This window comes from Capra hircus, chromosome 7 (assembly GCF_001704415.2).
Source record: "Capra hircus breed San Clemente chromosome 7, ASM170441v1, whole genome shotgun sequence".
NCBI classification, from domain to species: Eukaryota; Metazoa; Chordata; class Mammalia; order Artiodactyla; family Bovidae; genus Capra; species Capra hircus.
In genome coordinates this window covers 26362858-26375514 of record NC_030814.1, presented here as the reverse complement: position 1 = coordinate 26375514, position 12657 = coordinate 26362858, and the positions used below count along the sequence as shown (strand labels likewise).

Sequence of the window (12657 nt, the reverse complement as noted above, 5' to 3'; positions counted from 1 at the left end):
ACCACTAGCGCCACCAGGGGAGTGTAGACACAGAAATAAATGCACAGAAGGAAGACTATGTGACGATACGGAGAGAAGACAGTCATCCACAAGAGACAGAACGAGGTCTCAGGAGAGGCCACCCTTGCTGACACCTAGATAGCAGATTTCTAGCCTGCAGAACTGTGAGAAAATAAATTTCTGCCATTTAAGCCATGTAATCTGTGGTACTTTGCTACGCCAGCTTTTATAAACCCATACATCAAGCTTGGCATCTTTCTGCTATGCCATGCTCTCTCTCCTACCTGTTCACCAAGAGTGTTTGTGAACATTAATGTGGTAATCATATTATTTAGGGAAAAAACTTCAAAATTAATAACTTTTTCAAAATTTAGACCCTGTATTCCAAATAAAATACTACAAAGCACTTGGAGTTTCAGAATCCATCTCATGCTGAATAGAATGCAGTGTTCTACAGCCAAGAAAGCATTCAGTCTTTATTAAAGCTTTTCCTGTTCAGTTCTCTCAGCTGTGTGCAGAAGAAAGAGGACAAAGGCATGGCACAGATTTGCACAGCACATTGTCAAGTCAACAACAATGATACAAACTCTTCATGGCCAAAGGGCAGCTATCTGTGCTTATCGTCAATGACCGATGATAAAAACAAAGAAGTATGCTACACTTACATCTTCACTATTTAAAAATACTTTTGAAAATACCCTACCATTAAAATGTTTGGCTCTCAGACTATATACTCTTAGTGATTTCACAGGCTGATGAATATATCAGATGTTAGAAACTTATGAGTATGTTGATTAAACCAAAGGCTATTGGTAACAATACAATTTTACCTGTTGGTACATTTGCTTAATAAACACAAAGCACTTTGCCAAGTAAATTAATGATATTTTTAATTCTTATAACAATCCTATAAGCTAACACTATCATTGTAACCAAGCAGGATTCTAAGGGGCCTTCCTAGGACAGATACCTCCTCTCATGTTCTCTGTCCTCTTGCTTGTTAAAAAGTTATAGTCTGCCAGGCATCACTGGCTCACGAATTAATGACTGAAAGAACCTGAACATGTAGTGATGAAAGCAGCAGTTGGGAGAGGAGAACTGGTAAGAATTTATAAACAGTCACAGGATCTTTATTTCCTCCCTGAAGTACCCAACCAGTCCATTCTGAAGGAGATCAGCCCTGGGAGGGACTGGGGGCAGGAGGAGAAGGGGATGACAGGGGATGAGATGGATGGATGGCATCACTGACTCGATGGACGTGAGTCTGATTGAACTCCGGGAGTTGGTGATGGACAGGGAGGCCTGGCGTGCTGTGATTCATGGGGTCGCAAAGAGTCGGACATGACTGAGCAACTGAACTGAACTGAACTGAAGTACCTAGATAACCATATCAGAGATGCACATTTCCTGAATTGTTTCATAGATGCTAAAACCCCCTAAAGGGAAGAAGTGAACTGCTTAATGACCATGTACAGGCCCATAGCCCCACAGATCTATGGGTACCTGAGGATGATAATGTTAACCCCCCTGACACTGCCCTCCAACCTCACCATCAACCATCATAGAATTGTGCATGAGCTGATCACACATCCTGTGACTCCCCTCCCTCACCATGCTTTTTAAAATGCTTCACTGAAACTCATCAGGGAGTTTGGCTTTTTTTGTGCATGAACTGCTCCAGACTCTGGTACCTTACAATAAACTCTGTACTTTCTTTCACCACAACCTGAAATTAGTAGATTGCCTTGAGTCTGTGGGCGAATTGACTCAAGGCTGGTTTAGTATCACTATTTCTCAGTTATACAGAGGAATCTGAGGTGCAGTGACGTTGAAAAACCTTCTCAAGGTTTCTGAAGCACAGCCAGGATTCAACCCAGGTTCTCCAGCTCCAGAGTCTGTGCTCTTAACCACTGTGCTTTCATTTGCAAATAGCTCTGCTAAATTGCTACAGTCCCTGGGGTCTCAGAATAGGACAGGATTTAGCAACTAAACAACAACTGCTATACTTGCTTTCAAGGACAGATCCACTCATGCGTGGGGAAAATAAACTATGTCAAGTTCAATCCATATGTGTCCCAGTGAAATTTTACATAAAGGCAAAATTTAAAAGTAGCAGTACTATGGTCTTTAAGGATACATTTAGAAGTTGTAATGTTGTAAAGATATCAAGAAAAGTGATTACTATACAAATAAAGAAAATGTTTCCTTTGCCAATTGGGAAGAACAAGGGAGGGAAGAGCTGTGCTTAGAAAGGGACATCAGAGGTAGTATCTCAGGGATAGAGACTGTTAGGTGATAGTTACATAAGCTTAATTAGGGGCTCTCCTGATCGCTCATCTTTGCATGAAATGTTCCCCTGCCCTGCCCTGCTAAGTCACTTCAGTCGTGTCCGACTCTGTGCGACCCCATAGACAGCAGCGCACCAGGCTCCCCCATCCTTGGGATTCTCCAGGCAAGAACACTGGAGTGGGTTGCCATTTCCTTCTCCAATGCATGACAGTGAAAAGTGAAAGTGAAGTCACTCAGTTATGCCCGACTCTTAGCGACCCCATGGACTGCAGCCTACCAGGCGCCTCCATCCATGGGATTTTCCAGGCAAGAGTACTGGAGTGGGATGCCATTGCCTTCTCTGAAATGTTCCCCTGGTATCTCTAATTTTCTTGAAGAGATCTCTAGTCATTACCGTTCTATTGCTTTCCTGTCTTTCTTTGCATTGATCACTGAGGAAGGCTATCTTATCACTCCATGCAATTCCTTTGAACTCTGAAATCAAATGGCTATATCTTTCTTTTCTCCTTTGCCTTTAGATTCTCTTCTTTGCTCAGTCTTGAATATGGTATGGACCTAACGGAAGCAGAAGATATTATGAAGAGGTGACAAGAATACACAGAAGAACCACACAAAAAAGATCTTCATGACCCAGATAACCACAATGGTGTGATCACTCGCCTAGCCAGACATCCTGGATGTGAAGTCAAATGGGTCTTAGGAAGCATCACAATGAACAAAGCTAGCGGAGGTGATGGAAATTCAGTTGGGTTATTCCAAATCCTAAAAGACGATGCTGTTAAAGTGCTACACTCAATATGTCAGCAAATTTGGAAAACTCAGCAGTGGCCACAGGACTGGAAAAAGTCCATTTTCATTCCAATCCCAAAGAAAGGCAATGCCAAAGAATGCTCAAACTACTGCACAATTGCACTCATCTCACATGCTAGCAAAGAAATACTCAAAATTCTCCAAGCCAGGCTTCAACAGTATGTGAACAGTGAAATTCCAGATGTTCAAGCTGGATTTAGAAAAGGCAGAACAACCAGAGATCAAATAGCCAACATCCACTGGATCAGCAAAAAAGCAAGAGAGTTCCAGAAAAACATCTACTTCTGCTTTACTGACAATACCAAAGCCTTTGACTGTGTGGATCACAACAAACTGTGGAAAATTCTTCAAGAGATGGGAATACTAGACCAACTGACCTGCTTCCTGAGAAATCTGTATGCAGGCCAAGAAGCAACAGTTAGAATTGGACATGGAACAACAGACTGGTTCCAAATCAGGAAAGAAGTATGTCAAGGCTGTATATTTTAACCCTGCTTATTTAACTTATATTCAGAGTACATCATGCAAAATGCTGGCCTCAATGTAGCACAAGCTGGAATCAATTTTGCCAGAAAAATATAAATAACCTCAGATATGCAGATGACACCACCCTTATGGTAGAAAGCAAAGAACTAAAGGTCCTCTTGATGAAAGTGAAAGAGGAGAGTGAAAAAGTTGGTTGAAAGCTCAACATTCAGAAAACTAAGATTGTGGCATCTGGTCCTATCACTTCATGGCAAATAAATGGGAAACAATGGAAATAGTGGGAGACTTTATTTTCTCGGGATCCAAAATCACTGCAGATGGTGACTGCAGCCATGAAATTAAAAGACACTTGCTCCTTGGAAGAAAAGCTATGACCAACCTAGACAGCATATTAAAAAGCAGAGACATTACTTTGCCAACAAAGGTCAAAGCTATAGTTTTTCCAATAGTCATATATCAGTGTGAGAGTTAGACTATTAAGAAAGCTGAGCGCCAAAGAATTGATGCTTTTGAACTGTGGTGTTGGAGGAGACTCTTGAGAGTCCCTTGGACTGCAGGGATATCCAACCAGTCCATCCTAATGGAAATCAGTCCTGAATATTCATTGGAAGGACTGACGCTGAAGCTGAAACTCCAATACTTTGGTCACCTGATGTGAAGAACTGACTTATTGGAAAAGACCCTGATGCTGGGAAAGATTGAAGGCAGGAGGAGAAGGGGATGATAGAGGTTAAGGTAGTTGGATGACATCACCGACTTGATGGACATGAGTTTGAGAAAGCTCCAGGGGTTGGTGATGGACAGGGAGGCCTGGTGTGCAGCAGTCACAAAAGTTGGACATGACTGAACCACTGAACTGAACTGAATTGATGGCTCAAATGGTAAAGAATCTACCTGCAATGTGGGAAACTCAGGTTCGATCCCTGAGTCAGGAAGATTCCCTGGATAAGGGAATGGCAATCCACTCCAGTATCCTTGCCTGAAGAATTTCATGGACAGAGGAGCCTGGTGGGCTACAGTCCATGGTCTTGCAAAGAGTCAGACATGACTGAGTAACTAACACTTTCACATGAATTTTCTCTTTTAAACAGTCTATTCATCCCAATGTATATTTGTTTTTATTCACTTTTATGCTTCTTTTTTTTTTTTACAATAAAACCTTTATAATAAAGAGACATACAAATATATCTTTTGCATTTGTTGGAAACAGAGAATGTTGTATATCCCATCTGAAAGTGCTTATATGAAATACATGAAGTATCACAGCATGTAAAATATAAGTCAAAATTACATACTGTAAGGTAATAGATTCCTTTCAAGAACTGCAGTGTACCATAATGCCCATAAAACTGACCCATCATCAGAAAGAAATACTGTGAGAAATTTCAACTAGCCATATACACTATGCAAATATTCATAATAACTAAAATGTTTTGATGCTAATTTATCATCAGGGTTTATTTAACCTTTTGGCATATGTATACAAACATACTTGTATATATCTCATGTGTGCACCCATGCTCAGAGTACTATACTAATTCAAGGAATTCTTATTACAAAAAAAAAAAAAAAAAAAACACCCTGCAAAACATTTTTATTACCTGAAAGCATTCACATTATGTGAAAGCATTTTTAAAAAGTCAAGTGGATTTTCCAGTTAGGAAATATATTAGCCAACATTTATTGGTTAACCTTCATTGAGTACTTACTAGGTGTCAGATGGTATAGTAATACATTATGTGTATTACCTCTCTAAACCTCAACAATGAAGCAACCATCATTATTATCCTCATCTTACAGATCTTAGAGGTTAAAAACCTGAACAGGTTATAGTGCCAGTACATGCTGATTAAGGATCTAGACAAAAGAAGACTTTCAAGGCATCTCATTATTTCACAGAAGCAACGGCAAAATTGAAATGTGCCATTATATTGAACAGAAAATACATTAAGATGTAATGCATTTTAATATTTATACATTTCAATAAAGTATAAGTTTATCTGGAGCACTTATCTAGTTCCCACAGATGTTACACAGGAATTTAGTACAGCAATGGTGGCCAGAAAAGAAAAAGGCAGAAGACACAGGAGTCATACGAAAATGGAAACTTCAGTATTTTTTTTTCTGTTCCTATGCCACACATCCATCATAACATAGAGGAAATTAAATAAAAATGTTATCATTTATATAAATTTAAAAATAACTCTGTAAGCATGAATATGTAGGTGTGTGTTTTAATCTGTATATTTAACTAGAATGTCACTTGAGGAAAGATGTTACCCCACGTCAAAGCAATGTTAGATCACATTCATGTTCTAAGAATATGAACACCAAAGGAAAACATCTAAAGTAATTCAGACAGTGGTATTCACGCATAATGATAAATCTAGCAATTATTACCGAAGCAACAGGGAAGTCTGTCATTACAGCAGTGGGATATTAAGACGTGTGTATGTGCTCGGTTGCTGAGTTGTGTCTGACTCTTTGCGACCTCATGGACTGTGGCCCACCAGGTTCTTCCATGCATAGGGATTCTCCAAGTAAGAATACCTGAGTGGGCTGCTTTGCCCTCCTCCAGGGGATCTTCCCAACCCAAGGATCAAACCAAGGTGTCCCTCATTGCAGGCAGATTCTTTACTATCCAAGACACCAGGGAAACCCATGAATACTAATACTGGAGTGGGTAGCCTATCCCTTTCCCAGGGCATCTTCCTGACCCAGGAATCAAACCTGGCTCTCCTGCACTGTAGGCGGATTCTTTACCAGCTGAGCGACAAGGGAAGCCCCAAATTAGAGCATATCTAACCATAAAGGTGGAGAAGGCAATGGCAACCCACTCCACTACTCTTGCCTGGAGAATCCCATGGACGGAGGAGCCTGGTGGGCTGTAGCCCGTGGGGTTGCTAAGAGTCGGATGCGACTGAGCTACTTCACTTTCACTTTTCACTGTCATGCATTGGAGAAGGAAATGGCAACCCACTCCAGTGTTCTTGCCTGGAGAATCCCAGGGACAGAGGAGCCTGTTGGGCTGCCGTCTATGGGGTCACACAGAGTCAGACACGACTGAAGCGACTTAGCTTAGTAACCATAAAGGTTAACTAAATTAATTGTTAAGACTTTATAGGTTCTTTTGAATATTCAACAAAGGTTTCACATGTAAAGTAGGAAGAAGGCAGACCTACTAACTTTTCTTAAATTTAATGACTAACTATTGGAAAGCTAAGAATTCATTGCTTCATTTTAAAAATAGCAATAAGAAAAATAAGGATATGGGCCTTTAAGTACATTACTTGGAAAGACACATCTACATGCTTTCCTAAATTACTTATAATACAATAACACAAACTGATATTCACTGCCATTGTTTATTATACAAAAAATGAGTTTAATTACTTCTCTGTGTTTCTTAACTGCTGTACAAACATGACTTCCTATATTGTAATAGAAACATTTTGAATGCCCAAAGACTGTAACTGTGAGAACAATGACTCGGGATGTCAGCAGTCATACAAGGAAGGAAGATGTGTCATAAGCATTAACAGAAGTTAGTGTATCTTTACTTCAAAGTTGGGTTTTCTCAATTTTCTACCTGGGCCACATTTTCAAAAAGTAAGAAAAAACTAAAGTAAACCCCTTCTAATCTTAGTTCTCTTCATTTGTAATATGAGGATAATCAAAGTAACCACCTTGATTATATTATAACAATAAGGGTAAATTGATACTACACAGAAAGCTAGAAACTTTGTATGTGACACATAGTAGGCAATTGATACCAGTCAGTTACCTTCTTTCTTCCAACTCTAGCAAGCGGGAGGTTAGTCACAGAAAAGATACTAAACTCTTTCCACCTTTCTTTCCCTAGGGCATTCATCATCCTTTCTACATAAGTTTGGGAGCTCCAGGCAGCATAGTTCAGACTAGCTAAGTAGGTCCCTTATTACTTTGTATCAAAGTTTAGCTAGATATTTTAGTGATTTTTATGGATACAATTTATATTCTAGAATAAATGTTTTCTATTCTGTATTTCCCACAGGACTAAGGAGAGTGACACATAGTCAATGAACATTAAACCCATATTCTGAAATGAAAATGAAACTGTATCTATATCTGAAGAGCGCAAGGTATTTATTGCTTATTTTGAGAAAGTTAATGTGTTTTTAAACTGATGAAACTAATCATACAAGTTAATTTTTATGTCATCTAAAATTTAAACAAAAGTCAAGTTTAGGTGGATGCTTTATTAAATATATCAAGGGGCTTAAGAGAAACTTGACACCACCATGTGGCAGGTGCCCACTGTAATTCACTGTAATAGAACAACTGGCTACAAGACTCTAACGAAACTGTTATCATCAAGGTCACATATAACTTCCAAGTTGTGAAAGTAATGTTCACATCTTCATCTTCCACTCAAACTGAATGTAGCTGACCTATACATCCTTCTTGAAACCACTCTCCTCTCATGCCTGCCACTCTCCACTGGCTCCTCTCTTGTCTCGCTAAATACTGATTCTCAGTCTTTTTGGTTGGGACCCCACTAGGTTCAGCCTTATTGCTGCTTCTTCACCAACTACCTCATTCTCTGGAAACCTCATAGAGCCTCACTGCAAGCTGCCTAGTTGTCACAATAGCATCCAAATCCACTGTGAAGAGGGGAGGCATAACCAGCAGTTAAAGTATTTAACAAATGTCTGGAAAACTTATGAGCTTATTCTGAGAAATTCAATACTGAGAGGGACAACTTAGTTCAGAATATTCTGTTAACAAGCTGTAGTGGAGGTAGGGAAGATTCACCTTGAATCCACTAAGGTACAATCTTCATCACATGTGGTAGAACTTCAGTTACAAAGTTGTTGAACTGGTGGGGGTAGACCTACATTTTCTAAAAGTACATAAGCTAACATGAGAAGAAGGAGCTAAAGCAGGTGAAAGCAGTGATGCCAAGAACAATAGGATAGAGCTGGGTGGCAGGGACTGCTGTTTCCTCTGTGAGGACTATCGTATTAAAAACAATACACATTATTAATGAAGTATATATATTTCATATATACATGCATACTCACATATATATATAATTGTGTATATATATATATGCACACAGTTGTCTCAAGATCCCCAGTCCTTATATATTTCTACAGAAATTTATATATTAAGGCTGATCCAATAATTGTACCTCCTTAAATCCACTTTTTTTTATAGCAAAAAATATTTCATCTATCTTTTGAATCTAGCCTCCATTTTCCCAATATACATTTAACAGGATTCATATGGAATTGTTTCATCCTTACGATTATAATTATTGCTTTCTGTTGTTGCAAGTAGTCTCCATTTATTATATTTATATTCATGGACAAAGCTCAGTTTTTCTTAGAGTTAGCAATTGCATTTTAAAAATTTTCATGTGCTTAGTGATCTTTGTATGTAGTACCTCCATTTCAATCACATCTCAGAAGGGATAGTGAGTCAACATAAATAATAAGCTGATCACAATAACCCTATATTTTTGTCTATAGAGCAGTCATTATTAACCGATACATTTGGAACACTCTATATACAATAATAGTGGAAATTTATGTTACCACACCATATATCTCTATCAATCTTTTTAAAAGTCTACCCTTTTGGTCTAAACTTATTTCTCAATGTTTTGGTTTTCTACTGTTGTCATAAAAAATTACCGCACACTTAATGGCTCAAAACGACAAAGATTTATTATGTTAGAGTTCTGCAGGGTCCAAGTCTGACATATTTCTCACTGGATTAAAATCAAAGCATCAGCAGGACTGCATTCCATGCTGGAGGCTAAAGAGGAGAATCTCTTTGAAGCAGTTTCCAGCTTCTACACGCTGCCTACATATTTTGGCTCTTGGCCCCCTTCCTCTATCTTCAAAGTCAGCAGCACTGCACCTCTCTGACTATTCTGTTGTTACATCTTCCTCTCTTCTGAACCCAGCTAGGGAAGGCTCTTTGATTTTAAGGGCCTGTGTGATTAGCTTTGGTCCACCTGGATATTCCAGGATAGTCTCCTCATCACAAGGTCCTCACCTTAATCACATCTGCAAAGTGACAAGGAACACAGCATATTCACAGATCCCACAGGTTAGGAAGGATGTAGGCATCTCTGGGAGGCCATTATCCTGCCTTCCACACCAAGTATATATTACCTACACAATCTCATCAGTGAAAGCTCTTAGCAATGGATATGCTGTATGATTTAAGGAATTATTTTATTTCCTGGGTTAAATGTCTATGATTTCAAATTAGCTATGATTACAGGGCTTCCCTCATAGTTCAGTCAGTGAAGAATCTGCCTGCAATGCAGGAGATCTGGGTTTGATCCCTGGGTCAGGAAGATCCCCTGGAGAAGGAAATGGCAATCCACTCCAGTATTCTTGCCTGGAGAACCCCCATGGACAGAAGAGCCTGGCAGGCTACAGTCCATGCAGTCGTAAGAGCTGGACACGATTTAGCAGCTAAATCACCATATAGAAGATAAAATGTATATCCTAAGAAAAAACACAGAAATATATGCCTAAGAAATATTTGTTAATTAAGAGTGAACATACAGTATGGGGAATATAGTCAATAAAGTCATTACTAATGTAGTATTTCGTTTCCCTGGTGGCTCAGATGGTAAAGTGTCTGTCTGCAATGCAGGAGACACAGGTTCAATCCCTGGGTAGGGAAGATCCCCTGGAGAAGGAAATGGCAGCCCACTCCAGTATTCTTGCCTGGAAAATCCCATGGACAGCGGAGCCTGGTAGGCTACTGTCCACGGGGTTGCAAAGAGTTGGACACGACTGAGCGACTTCTTCACTTCAGTAACAAAACTAACTGTGGGGACCATTTTGTAATATATAGAAATATCAAATCATATATGTTGTATACCGGAAATTAACATAGTTCTTTGGTCAGTTATACTCCAAAAGCAAACTCATTGAAGAAAAGATCAGATTGATGGCTACCAGAGGTGGTGAGTGGGTAGAGGGGGAACTGGAGGTAGGCGAGCAAAAGATACAAACTTCCAGTCATAAATAAGTAGAAGGGATGTAATTATAACATGACTAGTACAATTAACGCTGCCATATATTATATATAAGAATTGTTAAGAGAGTGAGCCCGAAGAGTTCGAATCACTAGAAAAAGATATTTCTTGGTAAAACCTAGCATAGAACTAGAATCCAGGTATACTGACTCCAAGCCAATCCTAATACAAGCTCAGAAGCACACAAATGCACATGTGCATGTCTCATAAAGTATTTTAGAAACTATACAGAATCATATGGAATCAGAAGGAAGAAAAAACTCAAATCAAACTCATGAAATAAAAGGAACCCAACACCAAGAACTACAAAAGATAGTAATTAAGACAGGACAAATTTTAGATTTGCCAATCTCAAAATAATCCTGTTAAATCAACTCATATGTAATACAGAATAGTCTTATCTTTGTAAGCTTTGGTATCTGCTTGCTGTAGTGGGCTGAGTACAGAAATAGAATAGTCAGATCCTTTCCTGCTAAAATATGTCAGCCTCCATCTTGTCATATAAATCACAATTATCATTACTTTAAGAAAAGCCTGTCATACTTGTAGTAAAGAATGAAACTACAACTATAAATCATCAAGTTGCAGGCCACTGTGACTTATGGCTTGTGAAGCAATCATTAATCAAATAAATTCTACATTTTAAAAAATCAGCAAGACTGAACTCTTTTGTGATGATCTTTGTGGATCCTTGCATGGAGTGTCTCTAACTCTTTAGCACTGACTGGTCCAAAGCAGATAAGGAGAATTTAAGGAAGACGATGAAAAGGTAACAGGAATTCTAATTGCTAATTCACCTGGTGTCCAGCTGTGTGTGTGTCTATGTGTGATTTTTTTTTCCCCTGACTAGAGATGCCATAGTTTTCATCACATTATCAAAATAGTTTGAGACACAGGAAGTTAAGAGCCATTCTAAGATGAAATTAAATAGCTGGAAAGCCAACAATGAAACAGTTATTTCGTAACATTTTTCTCTATCAAAAGTATTGATTATGTAGAGAAGGTATTTTCATAACATCTATTGTAAAAATCAGTCTTTTACTGCAATTATAAATCTGACTGGTAACTTCCTGGGAGACTTAGTATTAATTGTATCGCATTCACTTAATCATGTGTGTGCTCAGTCATCCAGTTGTGTCCAGCAATTTGCAACCCCATGGACTATAGCCGACCAGGCACCTCTGTCCAGGGGTCTTCCCAGGCAAGAATATTGCAGTGAGTTGCCATTTCCTTCTCCAGGAAATCTTCCCCACCCAGGGATCAAACCCATGTCTCCTGCACTGCAGGTGGATTCTTTAGCTGACTACAATGCAGTTAAGAAGCTCCTAACTGAGCCATCTCAGAGACACAGACGGTTTCCTTTCTACAGAGAATTTCTCTACCTACAACTCTGGGTCTCACCTCTTGGCACATCTGCCAGACTTTTATTCTGCAATGATCGCCTCCAGCACCTTTAATGATTCTTCTTATCATGAACCTTTTAAGTTTTTATTTGGGCCCACGTCTTTCTTAACCTTAAAAATGAGGGACTATACAGAAGCCACATAATTCATTCAGTTTCTCTGTTAATATCTTTAAAATAGTGATCGCTACAGTTTTCACTTCAATGCCCCATCTCAGTCCCTTTGAGTGGAACAAAATCACTTGATCATCCATTAATTTACTGAATTCCAGGAACAGGCTAGACACAGTGCTTGTTAAAGTTCTCTCCACCATAGTCTGTACTATGAGCGACAGCGTCTCTAAAAGCAAGTGAAAAATACTGGTATTTTTCTGTGAAGCAATTTTCTGATCAAATCATGATGATCTTTTTCAGGATAGTGTGGACCATTGAACAGTTGTGTACTACACAGCTCTAGAGGTGCCATATATAAGGATGTTAATGGTGGCAGCTGCAACTGTATAATGTAGGGGCCTTGGACTTTTTAGTCTTGTGGCTCTATTACGTAAATTCTCCCTCTGTCTTTCATGGGTCCTGCTTAAACTGGTCTATGTGTCTTTATCCACACAATCCTGTTCTCTTAAAA

At 39.1% G+C, this 12657-nt stretch overlaps 1 protein-coding gene across 2 annotated transcripts in view; it reads right to left on the bottom strand.

Annotated features, from left to right (window-relative positions):
- Positions 1-12657, bottom strand: part of EDIL3 (EGF like repeats and discoidin domains 3) — a 478798-nt gene that overhangs the window by 388478 nt on the left and 77663 nt on the right. The window lies entirely within an intron of this gene.